The sequence below is a fragment of the Cryptomeria japonica genome, chromosome 9 (genome assembly GCF_030272615.1).
Source record: "Cryptomeria japonica chromosome 9, Sugi_1.0, whole genome shotgun sequence".
Classification (NCBI taxonomy): Eukaryota; Viridiplantae; Streptophyta; class Pinopsida; order Cupressales; family Cupressaceae; genus Cryptomeria; species Cryptomeria japonica.
The window spans coordinates 711,935,904-711,956,959 of record NC_081413.1 but is presented as its reverse complement, the minus strand read 5'-3'; positions in this window follow the sequence as shown (position 1 = coordinate 711,956,959).

The window sequence follows — 21,056 nt, the reverse complement described above, 5'->3', positions numbered from 1 at the left end:
ATACATATTTTAAAATAAATTAAAAGAGATTTTTATATTTAACCATTCCAAAAATTTTATGCATGACCATTTTTTAAATGGATGGAGTTTAAACACCTTACTTTCCATTTGCATCAATATAGAAAATCTTTTCAATCATTTATATATAGATAAACATGAAAATACAAATGAAAATGAACCAAAAAGAACATATTACTTGTATAAAACAAATTAATTTCACATGTGATAAATATATATATATACCTATAACAAATTTATCTCAACTAGTATTATGATATATATTTTATCTAATTAAATAGAAAAATAAAAACTACACATTTAAAATGAATATAAAAAATATTTACATTTATCATTTCAATCTTTATGCATAATTTTTTTTTAATGAAAGAAGTTTAAACAACTTACTTTTCATCTGCATCAATCAATTATTTCTTTCTCTTTTCTATTTTATAAGTTTAAAAAAAAATCCTTTTCAATGGCACCCAGCAATAATGAGCTGTGATAAACTATGAACTTTTGATAAACTCAGCTCAACAATCCACAGGTATTAGATTTACTGTTTAATTATTAATAGAGTATCTTCAAAACCACACTGCCATTCCAAAGAAACACCCAATTCATAATTTAAACCAGAAGAAAGATATATTATAAGTGGGTGCCTTGCCGAAGATCCCAGTTAGGCCTTCTCATTGAAAACCCATACTACTAGATGCATGAATCGACAACAAGGAAGATGATACCGAGCTCAAAAAGTCATATTAGTCTTTTGGTTCAGCACCATATCTGCATGTGTGAATCAATATCAAGAAAACAGGGTACCTTGCTGAAGACCTCAGTTTGGTTTCTGGTGAAGGACACATATCTACAAATTGAGAAGTTCTTGTGAATATAGAAACTGAAAATTTTACTCTATGCACACGTTAGAAATTGATTAGACGTCCATTTGCTTTCAAAATAGCTGGATAATTTTTTGTTTTCCTGTGTTTTAACCATATTTGTTATATCCAAGTAAACGCCATACAATGGAATATGACAGGGGCTAATCTTGGTGACTCTATCAGTCTCTCTCACGAGTCTCGATTCGCATTTCAAGATTAGGTTTTCCTACTTCTCACTTTACTTGGTTGCTTTGGGACAAGGGGGTCTCAAGCCATGCCTATAGGCCTTTGGTGCAGACCAATATGATGACGAGAACCCAAAAGAGAAGCAGCACAAAAGTTCATTCTTTAACTGGTGGTATTTTTGTATTTGCTTTGGATTCCTTGCAGCGATCACTGTGCTCATATACATCCAAGATAATGTCGGATGGGGTGTGGGATTTGGCATTCCTGCCTTTACCATGACAATGCCAATTGTTGTGTTCTTGTGTGGGACGAGGTTTTACCGAAATAAACTGCGTAGTGGAAGCTATCTCACTCAAGTCATCCATGTGTTTGTTGCAGCATTCTTCAAGCGGAATGACCCTATTCCTTTCCTAGTGCTATTATAGTTAAGCAGAATGCTACTCTAGAGTTCAGGCTCAAATATACCAAATAGGTCATAGTGTACTGATGAGGCTGAAGGGAGTTTCAAGATGTCAAAACTCTCATATTCTACTACAGACCACATGAAAAACTGAGTTGACACCATAAATTCCATCTATAAAATTTATATTATACTTGGAACATGAACTTATATATGTAATTGAAAACTTAATTTGTTAGTTCACTTAATGAAACTGTATTTTAAACAGGAAAAACTACTCATCTAGGCTTCAATAAGCTTTGTGCATTGATTCTTTCAAATCTTCCCGTAATCTTGACATGTACGAATTGTTGGAAAACATTCATCATGATATTGCAAATACTTTGCTTCCATCCAGAATGTTTACATATCACTGTTCAGTTTTTTCAGCAAGAATGTTCACATTGATTCCTCTGCGATTCATTGAGAAGATATTATTTTAAAAAAGTGTACTAATGCCATCAATACGGGTGGACTTTTTCTCAAAATAAATTATTTCATCGATTGTTGTCACTTCTCAGACATGTTAATAATAATGCCTGCAATTACTGCAATTACTGACAAACGCATTTTATCTTAGTGCATTCTCGTGGATGGAGACTGTCATTCCCAATGGAAAACCTAATTGCCAGCTATGTCCAACGTCCTGCAGAAACAATAATTCCAAGGTTTTGGTTTTCGGCCCCTTCCTTGACATCTGCGCGTTCCCTTGCATTGAAACCTGTAATGTCTCTGGATCCTCCAACGAGACCCTGCCAAAATACATGTGTGACAGACAGCCGTTAAAGCCCGATCACATTTCTGTAAGGAATATTGAATTAAAATTTTGCAAAAGAAAACCAAGCGTTGTTATTGGCTGTGAAAAACTTGTTTAATAACTGTTTAATGCAAACCCTCCCCAATAGTTCCATGCGGGGCAGGAACTAATAATGTAAATCAACTTTGTTCTCCACCAAAGATGTATAGGTGGTTTGGGAAAGTTAATATATTTTTTTTAAAAGAAGATCATTTTTGAATTGTCTAATGCATTAGAAACTTTTTGCTTTATATTTTTGAAGTTAACACAAGTCATTTAGTTCACTTTCTTGTAATTATTAATTCATGACAATCTATTATCATCCACTTTCTTGTAATTATTAGTACATGACAATCTATTATCTTCAACTTGAAGAGATGGGAAAGATGCTTAAAGTTGTTTAGCAATGCCTAAGCAACCACAACAAGATAAACATGCTTAATTTAATGCATTAACATTATAAATCAAAATATTATACATTGCCAAATTTTTAGTTTAATTTGAAAATAAACTAAAAGTATGGACCTCACATCTTTCATTTACATTTAGTTAAAAAAAAAGAAACAATAATTAAATGTACATTTATGTCAAATAAGAAGGGTAAGATTTTAAATGTACATTTATGTCAAATAAGAAGGGTAAGATTTTTGTTTTCAATTTTTACCATATAATATTCTTTATCAATTAAATACTCTAATATAGGCTCCTCATCTATTTGTACATTATATTTATTCAATATTATACTAGAATTTGTTTTGTGTAGCAAGATTTATTCAAAATTTTGAAATAGTTTTACTTGTATATTTGAATAACCAACACACGTTCTTACATTTTATTTATATAAGTAAATTAGTTAAATAAAAAAATCATTCTAAAAAATATATACAATGTGCTTTTTCCTAATTTTAACAATGCATTTAAAATCCATGATATATTATTGTCTAATAATTCAAAATTACAACTTAATTTATCTTATCTATTTTATTAATGTATTATTCAATATTGTGTTGATCACTATTAATATCAAAATCTCTAATTGGAAATAAAAATGCAATTGTGGATATGTTAGTAAAAGCATGGGTTGTAAAGCAACTTCAATCTCCACAAAAAGATATGTTGGTGGTTTGGAAAAATTAATATAATGTAGTCCAAACTCTCCTAACACATCCGAAAGACTTTCCTTTTTACACTATATGAGGGGAACCCCACCCAAGATTCATGCATAGTATAACAAATAAAATTACATAGAAATTGCAAGAATAAAATTAACTAATTAAATCATATCACTTAAATTTAAAGAAAGAAAAATATTTAGAAACTAGAATTCTTAGCCTCATGGGATTTATGAATGTTGCAAGAAAAACTACAACTCAACTCTAAACGAAGGAGAATTATCAATCCACTTTGGATCAACTGTCTATAATATACTCAACTTTAGATAAAATCTCAATGATATATATATCTACTCAACTGTGGATGATCTAGTCAACTCTAGATGCTTAAACCTCTATCCCAAGTCCCTATTTGTAGTTGTTTTATGCCTCTTATAATTATCACAACCCTTCTAAGAGATAAACACATGGAAATAAAGAAATGCAACACATATTTGTAATATATGACCTTTCAATATCCCCAAAGGCCACCTAAAGAGGTGTCTTTTTAATTTTTCCAAGTGAGTTCCTAAAAGGGTATCTTTTCTAACAATTATGTATCCATGGAATAAATATGAGTGCATGACTCTTCCCTTTCTTTGTTTCCATATTCAAAGTGGTAATTTTATTATTTTAGCATTTTAAAGGATAGACAAAAGTGTCCCTTCTTGAAAATTATAATTTCCTTGACATATGAGCTACAAATATTGAATATTTTCAATCTCTTAGGTCCCCTTGGACACTTTCCTAGGTACTTGGAGATCCATAGATGCTTAAATTTATTTTTATTCACCTAACCTTCACTAAAATTTAAAATAACAATATTTCATTAGACGATTCAATATTTTCCCAAGCACCCTTAGATGCTTCTACATCAGATACTCAAGGTAGGAAAATTTTGTGATCTTGGTCTTGAAAAATGAATTTGGATGGTAGAACCACCCTTTAATATTGCCAAAAATATTTAATTAACTTAATAACTATAATCACTACCTCCAAGTGGTTCTCCTTTCTCCTATTCCAACAACTAGTTCGAACAAGAATTTTTCTCTAAAAACTCTTCTATGCTCTTGTCTTCCTCGACGTGGAATTAGCTCCACCATAACTTGACATCCTCCACCAAATGTTGCTCCAGTTAGCATCCCTCCTTATATAAATACTCAAAACCTCTCTTCTCTTCTTTATGGGTTTTAAGCCACCCAACTCTGGCCACCTTCACCAAATGCACTCTGCAAACTCCTCTACACTCACTACATCAACATACACCTCTCTAGCATTCTCTTTCTCTACAACCAACCTATTTATACTTGGTTGCTCCATGATTTTCATCATCCTCATGTCCTCCAAAGAAAATTTCTTAACTTCTATTATATGTTTGTTTGTCACCACACCATCCACAATTGCAACTACTTTCTTTTCCTCTTTCATGCCTTTACAAATATGTGTTCCTTTATCTTCAATTAGTAAATAAAAATATACCTAGACTACTACAATATCATCAAGTTTTGCAATGTTTTCTTCACCTTCCTTTTTTTCTATCAATATTTTCAAGCCTCCATAAGCTTGTCTTTATTGCGATCTCTTCCACGTTCTTCTCAATTTAATTTTCTATGAAGATATTGGTTATTTGAATCTTCTCTAAGATGAAATCCTCATCTTAATTAATCTCCTTCTTTATCTTTTCTACACCATCTTCTTTACTCTTATCTACATTTTAAAATACCTTCATTTCATCCAACAGACTCTCATATACTGCTACACTCTCCAATTTATCATCCTCAACCTCTACAACTTCACCTTTTCTCTCTTTCTTCATACCATAATTAAGGTATGTTGCCATATTTTATTTTTCAATTTTCACTTGTAGACACAACTTCACTTAAAAATATATATTTAAAAAAAAAATAATGTGACTCCATCATACCCACATTTTCCTCATTTATCTTTTCTATTGTTTCTCTTGTTTCTCTTTATTTTTTTAGCATATTCCTCATTTTTTCTCGTACATTCTTTCTCTCTTGACAAGGACTAAAATTCATAAGGAAATGCCCACAACGAACCCTAAAATCTTCCTCTTTTTCACCTTTAACTATAATTTCTAACATGCAACAAAACTCACATTCATACCAATCCTCTACCCAACAAATATTTTGAGAAGAAACACCTCACAATTCATCTACACTCTCTCTCTCTTAGTGGAAGAAATATGTGCAAATTCTATTCAACTTCAATCACTATTGAAGGAAAACCAACATTATCTCATACACATTGAATTCATCTAGTCGAAGGCCTTGGTATAGATTCCCTCATATTTAGTGATCTACCTACATACTCAAGTTATCTTTGGCTTTGATATCATTTGATGTAGGGGACTCCCCTAACACACCCCAAACACTTTTGTTTTTACACTATATGAGGGGTACTCCACCCAATATTCATGCATAACATCACAAATACAATTGCATATAAATTACAAGAATATAAATAACTAATTTTATATTAATTCAATATAAAAAAAATTAAATATTTAAAAATTACAATGTCGAGCCTCATGGGATTTACTAATATTGGAAGAAAATCTACATCTCAAATCTCAAATGATGGACAATTCTTCTTCATTTCAGATTATCACTCCAATTTGAATGATCTAGATAACTCTAGATGATAAATTCCACTTTAAATCAATTCTCATTGATCCACTCATCTCGAGATAAACTCTGGATTCTTAAACCTCTATCTCAAGCTCTTATTTATAGTTCTCTTATGCCTCTCACAATTCTCATACCCCCTCAAAGAGAGAAGCACATGAAAATTAAGAAATGCAACACATATCCAATATATGATCTTTCAAATTCCCCAGGAGGCCACCTAAAGTGGTATCTTTTTAATTTTCCCAAGTGGGTTCCTAAAAAGGTATATTTTCTAAATTTAATGTAATCATTCAATAAATATGAGTGCATGAATATTATCCTTCCTTATTCTTGGATTCAAATGGGCATTTTTATTATTTTATCATTATAAATGATATCTAAAAATGTGTCCATTCTTGAAAATTACAATTACCTTTACACATAGGCCACAAATATTGAATATTTTCAACCCCTTATGCCCCCTTGGACACTTTTCTAGGTACTTGGAGATCCATAGATGCTTGCAATTATTTTTATTCACCTAAAATTAAACTAAAATTATATATATATATATATATATATATATATATATATATACTATTTTTATTTGAAAACTACAAGATAAATTATTTGAATAATATATTATTTGCATGGGAATACCAATAGAGAATTTGATACAAGTCATTTTGTTGCTAATAATATGAATTAAAACATTATATATTGTAATCATATTTTTTTAATTTTCATGCTAATGACCAAATTTTAGTAGGATTTAAAACAAATTTTTATGTAAACTAAGACTATGGAGCTCATATAAACCATTTTCAATTAGTTGAAAGAAATAACAATTTACTATACATTTATGTCGAATAGAAAGACCAAGGTTTTTTTTTTTTAATTTTATGGTTTAACAATCTCTATAAATAAACTACTCTAATATAGGCTTGTCACCTATTCATTCATATGTGTATGAAACTAGGATGCATTTAAAATATTGTTTGACACACCAATTTGAGTGGAATAGATTATCCCACTAATACATTTGGACTAGATTTCCGACTGAGGTTTCTGATGGAGAAGGTATATTGTGGCTAAATTTAATTTTTTTTTGAAAAAATGCCCGCATTTGTCATAATTCTGATGGAAATTTCCCATTTGGTTTTGATGAAGAAGGCATTAGCAATGAGAATTTTCTTTTTTTTTAAAAAGTGCTCGAGTTCATCGTAATTCCGACGACAATGGCCATTACTTAAAAAAAAAGAAGAGGGGAATTCATTTGTGCATTGCAATCCCACGTAGGCATCTGTGGCAACTTCAACCCCCAAGAACATCAAACCTGCATCGAAGGCATTTGTGGCATTGCTTGCAATCCTGTGCAGGAGGTAGATTCAAATTGCCCTAGTTTTTACTTTCATGTTGCAAAAAATATACATGTGGTGGTTAATTGCCCTAGTTTAATCTTGTAAAGCCATAGAACTATGATTGAGGAGTAAGTGTTCACTTTTGTAGAAGCAATCCCTTCCTCTCGTATACGCGCATGTTGATTGTTCACATGAGATCACATCTCTTTGTGGCATCATATCAAACAATTCATGAGCCTTGTCGATGTTTCCACATTTTGCATTCATGTCAAGTAGGGCATTTGCAAGTACAACACCTAACAAAATTCCTCTATCCGTTATTCTTTGATGGATGTCCATACCCTATTCCAAAGCTCCCATTTTTGCATAGGCAGGGAGGATGCTAGAAAAGGTTGTGGAATTTGGCTTTATGCCTTCCAATTTCATTTCCTTGAAAGTGTCTAAAGCCTTTTTGACAAATCCATTTTGTGCATATCCAGCAATCGTTGCAGTCCACGAGACACCATTTATTTTAGGCATTCTATCAAACAGTCCACGTGCCTTGTCTATGCTTCCACATTTTGCATACATCTCTACCAGGGAAGTTGCAACTACAACATCTGACAAAATTCCTCTATCCTTTATGCTTCGATGAATGTCCATACCCTGTTCAAAATCTCCCATTTTGGCATAGGAAGGGAAGATAGTAGGAATGGTCATGGAATTTGGCTTTACACCTACCGATTGCATTTTCTTGAAAGTTTCTAAAGCCTTCTCAACAAATCCATTTTGTGAATATTCGACAATCATTGCAGTCTAGGAAACCACATTTCTTTGAGGCAGTCCGTCAAAAATTTCTCATGCCTTGTCTATGCTTCCACATTTTGCATACATGCTAACAGACTAGTCGCAACTACATCTAACAAAATTCCTTTATCTTTTATACTTTGATGGATGTCCATACCCTATTCCAAAGCTCCCATTTTGGCATAGGCTGGGAGTACATTGGCAAATGTAACTAAAGAAATGCAATGATCAGCTGCAAAGACATCAAACCACTACTAATAAAACTAAGAGTCTAAAATATGATAGGGAATAGTGTGAGCTGTCCTAAAATAAAATATTTTATTTTTGATTTCAACTAAAACATAATTACTCAACAATTTAATGTTATTAATAAGTGTTTAATTTATGAAAGAGATAAATAGTTGGCCACAAGTACATGAGTTACTAAATGCACACAAATAAGTGAATTTGATATTCAAAACTATCTACAATGAATTCAATTTTTTCCGTTAGTCATTTATGTTTGCAATAATCATCTTTCTTTGTTTTTATTAATCTTTATTCATAGTTGTGTGAATATTTCACATTCTATAATTAGGATATCAATTGCTATGGTTGAACACTAGCATGATGTTTGTGTTGTGGTATAGATGCCTGGAAATATAATTATGGGATTGTTATATTATAGAGATCATAAATCTAGATATCGCATATTAGTTCTAGCTCTTCTTGGATTGAGTCTAAAGTTGACATACAGTCATAAAGCCACTATTAGCAGATCTATCCATTTCTAGTAAAGACAATTGAGAAAATCATTTTGATATTGAGAGTTTCTTATCTGATTACCTATTGATCATTATTAAGCCATAATATTTAGGTCTATTTATCTTTCTTGCAAAACCTCTATAAGTGTCCTAGATTTTCCCTACTACTCATTCTTCAACGAAATAGTGGATTTCTAAAGATTTTTTGCACAAGATGGTGTTGAACGTATTAGCAAGGCTAGCATGGAAGGCATGTTCAAGCTTCCACTTGTACAACTTACAACAAATGATTTGTTGATAGAAGAAATTCTTGAAATAGTGATACAATCGAAAGACAAGTAAGTACATACAAACCTCCTCAGTTGAAAGTAAAATCTATGTATAAAAAAAGTACATTGAATCCCAATCCATAAACACAATAGAGATACCGATGGATACTTAATTGGATGTATCATGTCCTACCAAATTTGTTAGAGTATGCTAATCTAGTACAAAATGTTTCCTAAAGCCACATTAGTATTTTACCCAGATCATTATCTACCAAAACTAACTATAGTAATCCTTTTGAGGATTCATTTCATGGTGCTAGATCTTCATTTAGTTCCACTTCTTGTTGGAGAAAATAATAGTTATTTCTTGAGGTAGATGAATATCCCATCAACAAAGGAAAAGACCCTTTCTAGAATATAACAAATTATACTCCAACAAAAGATCATGGGGGTTTCAATAGAGATATTGAATAAGAGATAGACTTCTAATGTTGCATAAAAAGCATTGGCATGTTCTTCATTTATTGCTGTAAACTCTCTGTGACACCACCACAACCAACAAAGGTGTAAAAATTTGTTTGCAATGGATGGATTTTTAGGATTGTCCTTTGAGAAAACAAAATTAAAGTATGGAAGCAAGATCTGCTAGCTCCTGAGGGAATTTTGATGAAAAATAATTGTAAAATATTTGGGCGACCTTATGTGCAAAAACTCATGCTTCTTGATGGGTTTATGTATAGAAATAAGCATGAATTAAGTGGTAAAGGGGCTTCTGGAAACAAGAGGGACAAAGAGGTAGTGTAAGTGAAAACTTCTAGTGTTGTGTCTACTCCATCTATGAATGGGAATGGTGAAGGTGTTGTAAGAGGATCTCAGAAGGGTGTTGGAAGAAGTGGGGGTGTTTACATTCCCCCATTTAAGCTGTCTCAAATGATGAAATATGTGGAAGACAAGAGCAGTGTGGAATACCAGCGCATGACATGGGATGCCCTTCGGAAGAGTATCAATGGGTTAGTAAACAAGGTAAATGCATCTAACATCAAGAACATCATTCTAGAGTTGTTTGTAGAGAATCTCATCTGTGGGAGGGGTCTATTTTGTAGGTCTTGTATGAAATCCCAAATGGCATCCCTGGATTTATAGATGTTTTTGCTGCGTTGGTTGCTGTGGTAAATACAAAATTTCCTAAAGTTGGCAATCTGCTTTTGCAAAGAATTATTTTGTAGCTTAAGAGGGCATACAAAGCAATGACAAGCACATGTTGATAGTAGTAGCCAAATTCATAGCTCATTTAGTGAATCAACAAGTTGCACATGAGATCATTGCCTTGGAACTTCTCACCCTTTTACTAGAGAACCCCATAGATGATAGTGCAGAGGTTGTTGTTGGTGTTACTACTTATCAAACTACCATTAGTTTCATATCCAAAGTCATCCTATATATTGTAGTCGGTTAGTATTACCAAATCATACAGTTAGTACACACAGAGAAGTCGGTATGAACAGTCTAGTCGGTTACAGAAGAAAGTAGTCATAGAATGCAGTATTCACCGAGCTGTTTACCGAGTAATGTTTCATGGCTACCCAGCAATAAAGTTAACTCACTGAGTGAAATTTTTTACCAGATACATTGAACTTGGTCATGCACATGAAAACATGTTACAAGATCGAGGCACATCTAACCGTTTTACATTGGAAATTGCACTAGGATATTGTGTATGATTATAAGGTCAATCTGACCAATGAAATATTTTGTTTAGATATTCATTCGAAGAATATTTTTTGTAAGATCGAAGCAATGAATTAGATCACCACTGTAAGAGATCTATTTATACAACATGATTTTAGGATTAAAAAAAGAAGAAGAGAGATGTGAGATATGTGTGTGTATGCATGAAGGAAGACTGTTACAGAGACACAGAGAGGTCACCAAGAAGGTTATCAGTCAATAGTCAAAGAACAAAGTAAACATAAGGGTTTACCGAGTTACAATATGGGTTACCGAGGTATGCTACAAGCTAGGTAATCTTATTCTGAGCACATAGAATCTGCTATAACATTTCAGATGTAAAGTTGCAGATATTTGTAATGATTTTATTGTAAAATTGTGAAGTTGTAAGAGAAACCTTTAATAGGGTAAAAGACTCTAACCAAGTTTATAAATTGTAAATCCTTTAATCAGGTGCAACATTTATATAGTGTTGTAAAATCCTTTAGTAAGGTAGATCTAACAGATCTTGATGCTCCTAACAGGGTAAGCTATCAGAAATAGCTAAATGTAGCTCTAACCAAGCAATCTTTATTATTGCAGTAGTGAAGTTGTGGGTGCCATCCCCACCGTAGTTTTTCTCTCTAACCAAGAGTTTCTGCATAACCAAAATATATGTGTTATGGAGTGAATCATGTATGATTGTTATTTGTTTTTTTTAACTTTATTTTATGCTACTGTACTATTTTGTTTATGCATAACAGTAAGGTTATTATTGAAGAAATGTTTTGGAGTACTGATTCACCCCTCCCCTCTCAGTACATTAGCTTTCCATAGTGGGCCTAACAATTGGTATCAGAGCTTGAATCTTGGAAAAGGGTTTAACTACTTAAAGAGAAAGATCTTAGCAATGGAAGGCTACAAACAATCTCGGAGGATTGTGTATCTACAAGAAGAGCTGGATAATGCAAATCAAGTGATTGTAGACATGAAAAGGCAAATGCAAAAATCTCTAAAAGTAAGGAGAAGATTATCTGATGACTTGCAGGATTCTCAAGAGCTAGTGGAACAAATCGAGACATCATCTGAGAATAGTATATCTGAAGAGACTAAAGAAATGATTGGAATGTTCAAAGAAAAGAACAAAGCATTGGTTAATCAACTAAAAGCAATGAAAAGAGAACATGAACATTTCAGTACATAGATGACTGAAAATCTAGATGCATTAAGGATCGCTGAGGATAAAGCAAGAGATCTACAAAGAGAGAAACAATAGCTTGAAGTTCTAGTATCTGATAAGGATGATGAAATCATAAGGTTAACTAGCATTCAACAAAATATGATAGATCAACTAGGTTATGCACATCATGAAGCAATTCTGAAGAATGATGAAAATCAATCATTGAAACTTGAAGTATCAAGGTTGACTGGTGAACTTGAAACAGAGAAGAAATTCAAAGAATCATTAGAGAAAAGATATGAAGCATCAAAGATGTTGGATTAGCAACTGAATACAAGAAGACCCTACAAAGATGGAGGACTTGGTTACAAAGGAAAAGAATCAACCGAGAAAGGAATTCATACTACCGAGAGAGGAGAATCATCAAAGCAAGCCTATTTTCTACTACTGTGGAAATCAAGGTCATACTGCCAACATATGCTAGATCAGAAAAGGTAAGCAACCAAATATCACTAAGTCCAATGGATATTATTACAATTGCAATAAATATGGTCACACATCTAATCAATGTAGGACAAAGTCTATTAACAACTATCAGAAGGCAAAATTCAAAGGGTTTTGTAGAAACTACAATAGATATGGACATAGTATTGAGAAGTGCTAGTTTAAGCAAAAGAACTACATGAAGTATCCACATCGAGCAAACACTAGAGGTTACTGAACTCACACAGATCCTCACCGACAATATGCAGCAGTACCATGGGACTACAATACGAGGATATGGTGCGAATGTTGTGGAAGATATGGACATATTAGTGCCAACTATTTTATAAGATTTGGAATGAACAATCAGAGATCATGGAGAAATCCTGGTATGGCATGTTTTCATTGTCACAAAGTTGGACATTTTGCTGGAGATTGTAGAGATCAACCGAGAAGAGACACTGAAGAGATAAAAGAAAAATTCAAGATGATTTGGAAAAAGAAAGAAATGATGTCAGATGAAGAAAGCACCTTACCTACCGAGTTAGATGCACCTATTTCAAATTAGTCAAGAAAAGGTATGAAGGGACTAGTCAGTTTATATACTATACAGGAAACCTGTCAAGTCAGTTAATAAAAGAAAGTTAGTTACTCAATTAAAATAGAAAAAGGTGTAAATCGGTAAAAGGTGAACCGAGTGCATTTAATGTCTTGACCTAACTTGCACGGAGCCTGATAAGGTATTTTTGAGCACTTAAAAGTGTTTTCATGGTCATTTTCATTCACCCAAGTTTTTGAGAAGCAGAGCAGAGCGAATCAAAGCGATCAAACTTCATTTAGAGAAAATTTTGAGGTATTTACATCAATCTATTCACATTGTTTAGCTGGTTTCCAATCTAGTCAAATTGCTATTGTCTACCGAGTGTGAAGCGTCAGTCGTTTGTAAACCCTAAGGATAATTTGTCAAATCTTACCCGAAACCTACCATGGCACCCAAGATCCAAGACCCCATAGTTGTCCAAAATGTGGAGAAGCCCTCGCTGAAATATTCTCTAACTCCCAAAGTTGCCTCAGAACCAAATGACAAAACTACATTTTCACTCATACCGGATCAAGTCTTGTTAGTAGAAGATGTCGGATTCTTCACCAAATGCCGTGTTGAGGAACTCAGTCATGTAGAGATTAGTGACACATATGATGAACTTTGCACTGATGGAAAACTGGATAGAAAATTTGAGCATCTCAAAATCAAGGGATTAACTGAAGCCCTAGTCTATCCCTGTGTGTTCAAACCCCAGTGGGTTAAGTTTGTCTTGAGCAGAGTACATGATGATTTCATGTGGCTACAAGAGAAACTATTTAAGATCACTAAGGAAATCATTCACCTGATCACCGGGTATCCCATCTATGATCATGCATGAGCATAGAAAATGATATCACAAAAGGAGCTAATTAGTTTAACCAGAGTAGAATCTGATTACCGAGGACTAAAATTGAATAATGTCACTGATGTAGAACTCAACTTTGCAATTAGAGTTATTGGTTATTGTTTCTTCCAATCTGCAAGGGAAAACAGTGTACCATGTGCTACAGTTGACTTGGCCTACAAAATAGTGAAGAGGGGAATGAAAGTAGACTTGTGTGAAGTACTACTGAAGAACTTGTTTGAGAACCTGAAGACAATAAGGAATCCGAAGAAGAACAACTTGGAAAATACACTAAAGTTCGGTTCACTACTTGTATGTATATTTTTCTACTTTGAGAAGTTCTTTCCCTCAGTCGGTAAAGTAGTATGGGAGCTACACCGACGTATCACCCATCAGATAAATGACTTCATCAAGAAGTTAGGAGATAACTTTAATGATATCATGGATGATTACTTCAGCAAATTCCAAGAGAAAATGCATAATAGGTATAGGATTCCACCACAGTTGGTAGAAAAATACAAGGACAATATATGTTTTGAGGTCGATATTGATTATTGTTATGTGAATGCTATTGAACCAATGACTCAATTGTTGCAACCAATGGGTTATGAGATTGATTATGATACAACACAACAACAAATTGATGCCTATTTATCATTTCTAAGGCATGCAACCGAACTAAGGTATGGAACCTATGAAGAGGTGAAGGAGAAAGTAAAAATGAGCATTGTAGTACCTAAGGCTACAAGAAAAGCTACAAAAATGGTAAAGGTTTTATCTAAGAAATTAGGATAAGAATCCTCCTCTACACTTTTCAAAGGCAATCTTGCCATTACTGAATAGGAATCAAAAGCTCAAGAGGCTTCAATAACATTGAGCACAGAGTTGCCAAAGGGTAAAGTTCTGAAAAGAAAGAAACAGGACATCACAAAGGCCCTACCGACTCCACCAACAAAGAGACCCAACACCAAAGCATTAGCTGCATCACTGAGTAAGAAGCAAAAGAGTGTTACTGCACCAAAAGTAACCAAGACCTTTAAGAAATCTACTCAGAGACTCATTTTGGGAAAAGAGTCGAGTGATATAGAGTCTGATGATGCAAATAAATTCCAGATTGTGAAAAGCAAAAAGGTAAATATCCACAGCATTGAAAATTTTTGTGCCAATCTTAAAGAACATGGTGGATTTGCAGGATTTAGATATGTTAAGTATGAGACTAGGAATAATGATGAGAAGTGATAGATTGAAGAAGCTATCATCTGTACACTTCTGAAGTTTTGGCTAGCTCCATTACAACTAGCAAAGTCACTTCCGAGTGAACTATACTTACATATTGATAACAGATGGAAATATGCAATGGACTCAGAGAGACAAATAAGAGAAAGAAGTCTATTCCATCTATTTCCTGACATGTCCATAACAAAAATCAAGGAGCATTTGACCACATATAATTCTAAATTTCTTGTGAAATAGAGAGCCTTAAAATTGATGAATGGGCTATACATTGATGTGGAGAATGAGACAAAAGCCAAGTGGCAGGAGATCTTCAAACAAAAGGATGTTGGTGAACAATCTCAAATTGAAATTGTTGATGTCACTGAGCAAGATCCAGATGTCACTAAGGAAGGTCCAGACTCGGTTGACACTATTCAAATTGATGAAGATGTAATGGATGAAGTAGCACCAGAGCAGGAAATGATTGAAGGCACTACTTATGCAAAACTTGTCTCTAGTGAATCTATCTTAGAACAAGTTCAGCCTTATCCACCGATGAAGCCACCCATCTCAATCGAAGCTCCCAAGGACACCGAGCAAGGAACCGAAGGTAACAAATCTGAAGCTGCAAGAGATACAACCAAAGATTAGATGTCTCAAGCACAGACAAGCACTGCAAATGTTACAACTGAGACCCCTAGCACCGAGCCACCCAAAGACACTACAACGGCTACAAGAACTGACCAAAGTGTTGCATCTACCAAGCAACCTACCAAGGGTCAGCAAGCCTCACAAGCACTTGTCTTAGTGCCGCCAATCAAAGGAAAAGAGAAGAAGGTGAGAAAGCATGGTTTCAAATTTGACTTATCTAAATTGATCGTGTTGCCCAATGTAGACATCTCCAAATTGAAAGGGCAAGCACTCACTAAATTTGGTGAACTATGTAAAGCAAAGGCCAAACAGGAGAAGCAACTGGCCATATAGAAAAAGAATAAAGTACTTCAGAAGGTTAGGATACTACTAACAAAAATGCTACCTTCAGCAATAGTGTCACCTGATGCAGCCATCCATATTCAATTGGATGAACTCCTAAATCAGATTGAAACATTTGGAGTTGATGCATCTGAGTACTTAAGAAAGCTCAAGGATAAAGAGATAACTACTAAAATGATAAAGGAAGTATAGGAATTGATTGTTGTTGGCAAGGTAAAACTTGTCAAATTCATTGCTTAGTTGTTCCCTCAACTCAAGCATATTCTTTATTTATTCTAGAAACTGTGTACATTTTCCTTGTTCATTAAAGATGTCAAAAATAAAACTAATGCAATTGAGAAAGAGATCACCGATCTCTCAACTAAGTTGTCCATCGAGCCTAATTCAGTTCAGAAATTTTTATACAAAGCTTCAATAGCTCATGGCTCAATAGTTAGAACTGAGGAATGAAGAGCATAAAATAAGGATGGATATAATGACCCTTCAAACATTATTCCTTCCTCATCTTTCATCAATACAAGAATAGATCAACAAAGCTACACGCCTATCAACTACACAAGAGGGAAGCACTCTTGATGGCTTAATATCACTCTTATCTGATATTCAAGCACAAAATTCATTAATGGAAAGTGTAAAGGATTCACTCTCAGTCGCCCTCACCAATGCCCGAACCAAGTATAACTCTATTTTTGATTAGTTACCGCCTCCAAATGGAAATTGAGTTTTTGATGTATGTCAAAAAAGGGGGAGTAATATTATGATACTACATAGAGGAAAGTAATACCCAACAAAGGGGGAGTAATTCTATATTTGGAGAGTAATACAGTTTTGATAACACAATTTTGAGCATTGTATACAAGGGGAGTATACTGAGTAGAATATACAGAGCATTCAGAGAACACTAGCACAGAACAAAACCGAACATGCAAAATTCAGAGTTATGTACAAAATAATGATAAGGGGAGTACATCTGCATATACTACTTCATTGACTATTGTATATATTGTCAAGTATAGTCATTTTGCAAGTATATAGTTTTTGAGCTATGACTTTGAAAGTAGTTTTTGTCAAACATCTCAACTAATGTCAAAAGGGGAGATTGTTACTACTTATCAAATTGCCATTAGTTTCATATCCAAAGTCATATTATATATTCTAGTCGGTTAGTATTACCGAATCATGAAGTTGGTACACACAGAGAAGTTGGTATGAACAGTCTAGTCGGTTATAGAAGAAAGCAATCACAGAACACAATATTCACCGAGTTGTTTACTGAGTAATGTTTCATGGCTACCAAGCAGTAAAGTTAACTCACCAAGTTGATATTCACCGAGTGAAACGTTTTACCAAATACATTGAACCTGGTCATGCACATGAAAACGTGTTACAAGATCGAGGCACATCTAACCGTTTTACATTGGAAATTGCACTAGGAGATTGTGTATGATTACAAGGTCAATCTGACCAATGAAATATTTTGTTTAGATATTCATTCAAAGAATCTTTTTTGTAAGATCGAAGCGATGAATTAGATCACTACTGTAAGACATCTATTTATACAACATGATTTTAGGGTTAAAAAAAAAAGAAGAGAGATGTGAGATATATGTGTGTATGCATGAAGGAAGACTGTTACAGAGACACAGAGAGGTCACCGAGAAGGTTATCAGTGAACAGTCAAAGAATAGAGTAAATAGAAGGGTTTACTGAGTTACAATATGGGTTACCAAGGTATGCTACAAGCTAGGTAATCTTATTATGAGCACATAGAATATGCTATAACATTTCAGATGTAAAGTTGCAGATATTTGAAATGATTTTATTGTAAAATTGTGAAGTTGTAAGAGAAACCTTTAATAGGGTAAAAGACTCTAACCAAGTCTATAAATTGTAAATCCTCTAATCAGGTGCAACATTTATATAGTGTTGTAAAATCCTTTAGTAAGGTAGATCTAATAGATCTTAATACTCCTAACAGGGTAATTTATCAGAAATAGCTAAATGTAGCTCTAACCGAGCAATCTTTATTATTGTAGTAGTGAAGTTGTCAGTGCCATCCCCACCGCAGTTTTTCTCTCTAACCAAGAGTTTCTCCATAACCAAAGTATATGTGTTATGGAGTGAATCATGTATGATTGTTATCTATTTGTTTTAACTTTATTTTATGTTACTGCACTATTCTATTTATGCATAATAGTAAGGTTATTATTGAAGAAAAGTTTTGGAGTACTAATTCACCCCTCCCCTCTTAGTACATTAGCTTTCCATATTGGGCCTAACAGTTGGGTTTGTGAAAGAATGTGGTTCTTTGTTGCAAGAGGTTTCACCCAAAGGTCTCTATGGTATTTTTGAAAGATTTAGAGGTATTATCCATAAGGGGGAAATTGACAAACAAGTACAGTTTTTAATTGAAGGCTTTTTTGCAATTTGCAAAGCTAAGTTCGAGGGTCATCCAGTTGTGCATCTAGATCAGTTAACACATGAAGTTTTCCTAGAAGATGAACTTGATCAAGAAGCTAGTTTGGACTAATTTCTTAGAGCATGAGGCAACCTATGAAAAAGTGAAGAAAGATATCCTTGCAGATGCTTCTTCAGATGAAGCAGAAGGGGAGAATGATTCAGGTGATGATTCTGATGATGATGACGATGATGACGATGATGATGATGCTAATGATGCTGATGCTGATGATGATGATGATGATGATGATGATGATGATGATGATGATGATGATGATGATGAGGAAAGTGAGGAAGCACTGAGAATATAAGATGAGACAGAGACAAACTTGGTCAATTGAAGACATACAATTTATTTGACAATCATGTCAAGTGTTGATTTTGAGGAAGCTTGTCATAAGCTACTAAAGATCAAGCTTGAACTTGGTCAAGAGAGAACATATCTTCATTATTATGGTCTTCTTGGGCAAATATTCTGTATGATCAATAAAATTTATGAGGAATTTTTTGATAAGTGTTTTGTACAAAAGTATTCTATGATACACAAACTGGAAACAAATAAACTATGTAATGTTGCAAATTTTTATGCCCGCTTACTTGGCACATATTATCTTCCATGGCATTGTCTTACTTATATACGTCTGACAGAGGAAGATACTACTTCCTCTTCCAGTATTTTTATAAATATTCTCTTGTAGGAGCTGACAGAGTAGCTTGGTATTTTGTTGCTTAATGAAAGGTTGAATGATCCAACAATGCAAGAGTCTTTTGATTCAATTTCTCCAAAGGACAATCCCAAAAATTCATTGTTTTCTATCAATTTCTTTATTTCTATTGGTCTTGGTGGTATCACTGAGAGTTTACGTGAGTATTTGAAGAATATGCCAAGGCTTGTAATGTAGCAGCAAAAGTCTATTCTTGAGTCAGATGAATCTACCTCTAATGATGATTCCTCTAGTTCATCAGGTTCATTAGATTCTGATACATCAAACTCAGATTCTGAGAGTGAAACTGACAGTGAGAGCAGTAAGGAGTCACCAAGAAAGAAAAATAATTCAAATCATGACAATGAGTATGAAAAAACAAGAAGAAAGAAAAGGGTTAGGGCATCTAAATAGGAGGATGGAAGTGATAGTGAAAAAATTAGAAGGAAAAAGAAAAGGAATTAAAAATCTTTCTAGTCAGTTATTCAAGGCTCTAGTAGACACCGTTTTCCTGGACTGTGACAAACAAAAGAATCATTCCCAAGTGCTTTGGTTTTATAACAAATGATTATAAGATGCTACAATGTTGTCTTCTATATTTTATTAGCCACGGGTTTTAGAGTTTTGTACTTGACAGGTAATGGATAAACAGTGTTAGGAGGAGAAAATATTGAAGGCCAAGTGCAGATTGTGATAATACTAGATCAATGAATCCTGTTATTTATTGAGTATTTCTTGTATTCCATGTTCTGTGATGTACCATAAGAAAACTAGAAATCTAAATTCAATAAGATGCTTTGTTCAATGATTATAATTTCTATTTTCTTGCCTATGAAGAAAGGCCATGTCAGACAATATCAACGAACAACAAAATAAGGAGACAATTGCTAGATTGTGGTCTAACTTGAAAAGAAAAGGTGATGGAAAATCTTATTGTTCGTGCAAAATTTGTAATGGGTTAAAGACTAGAAGACTTCTAATCAAAACAACAAAGAAACATTGTAGGCTGCATGGTCACATTGAAGGTGGACATGATTATCATCCATTGGTAAGTTTTTTATTATATCATTTTGACAATTTATATACATAATAAATCACGTGATGATGAGATCATGATCATGATTTATTTATTTTTATCAATTTTATATAGGTCGAGCACCCCGGAGCACATGGTATGGATCAACACAACTATGAGAATATGGTTTTCAAAGTGGATGAACATGGAGGTGTGAATATCGAAGCTGAAGATAATGATCCCATGGAAGATGATGATCATGAGCTAGAAAACACAATTGAAGATGATGGTACAAATACATTGATCCATGACTCATTTAGTACTCACGCAGCTGATCATGATGATGAAGATGACCTTGATGTTGTTCATGATGTCCCTCTACTTGAGAAGGCATCTGAGGACCTTTACGAGGGTTCGCAGTCAACTCTTCTCTTCATTGTATTGTTGTTGGTGAACTTGAAGGTTATGAATGGTTTATCCACCATAACAATGTCATGTATGTTAAGGTATGTCATATATGTCATAATAAACTGTGAATCATGCTGTACCATTAATATTCTCTATTATAACAAATTATATTTTTTTCTATAGATTGATAGGCTATTTTTTGTTACCACCATCAAATATTCTACCTCA